The sequence below is a fragment of the Octopus bimaculoides genome, chromosome 11, assembly GCF_001194135.2.
Source record: "Octopus bimaculoides isolate UCB-OBI-ISO-001 chromosome 11, ASM119413v2, whole genome shotgun sequence".
Classification (NCBI taxonomy): Eukaryota; Metazoa; Mollusca; class Cephalopoda; order Octopoda; family Octopodidae; genus Octopus; species Octopus bimaculoides.
This window is the reverse complement of record NC_068991.1, coordinates 18,105,483-18,106,736: the sequence shown is the minus strand read 5'-3', so window position 1 is coordinate 18,106,736 and position 1,254 is coordinate 18,105,483.

The window sequence follows — 1,254 nt, the reverse complement described above, 5'->3', positions numbered from 1 at the left end:
AACAAAAATAAAACTACAAATTACTCTTCTTTTTTTTTATTTAAGCATTTTTTTTTAAAAACAAAAATTATAGGATGATAATGATAATGCTTCTTTCATAGGCACAAGGCCTAAAAATTGAGAGAGGCTGCAATTAGTCAATTAGTCAATTAAATCAAGTACTCAACCAGTACTTTATTTTATTAACTCCTGAAAGAATGAAAGATCCGGAACAAATATCTTAAGGTATTTTGTCTGATGCTTTAATAATTCTATTATTATTATTATTATTATTATTATTATTATTATTATTATTATCATTATTATTATTATTATGCAATAATGCAAAATCTCTCCTTTATGTATAGTTAGCATTGATCTCATATGAACCTTGCCTCTGAACATCTACAACAAACTAATAAACAAACAAAAATACTAATTAAACAGCAACAATTGTTGAGTTTTGAATTGTTTTGGTTTAGTTTAATGGTGGTGAGTACACTAATAAGAGTTTCACACACACACACACACATATGCACACACATACACATGCATACAAAGGACTTTAAGTTTTGCCTGACAGCTCGTTCAACCAGTCTGATTGAATATGCTATCATGCAAACAGTCAAAATAAATTTTAAAGAAGAATTTGTCTCCACTTTGAGTACTGGGTCACCCAACCAGTAAATGATCTGTATTTAAAATTGCATTAAAATAACAAGCCTAAATAAACAAATAAACATTTATACACACACACACACACACACACACACACACACACACACACACACACTAATAGGAATTATGATGATGGAAATGAGAAATTACTGACAGCAAACAAAATATTGATTTCTACTATAATAATAATAATGTTAATGATGATAATAATAATAATAATAATAAAAATAAAAATGGTAATTATAATAATCATTTCTTTCTTTGGCCATATGAGCCCAATATGTTGGGGGCAGTGCAAGAAGAAAATACAAATAATGAGGAAGACAACTTCTCTATTTACAGATGATGTTGAAACAAGATCGAAGTGCCTTGCACAGTAATACGATGTCCACAACAGGACGTGATTACACAACTTGGAAGTGAAGATGGTATCATCAACAACACACGGAAGGATGATAGTAACAATAAAGTGAATAATAATCTGCAGAGTAAGGGGAAGGAGTAGCAGCAGGAAATAAATCAAATACTATGCAAATGAGATGTGCATAATTTTTCTTTTGTCTCCGCCCCATTCAGTGGTACTGGCAGCATCATCAT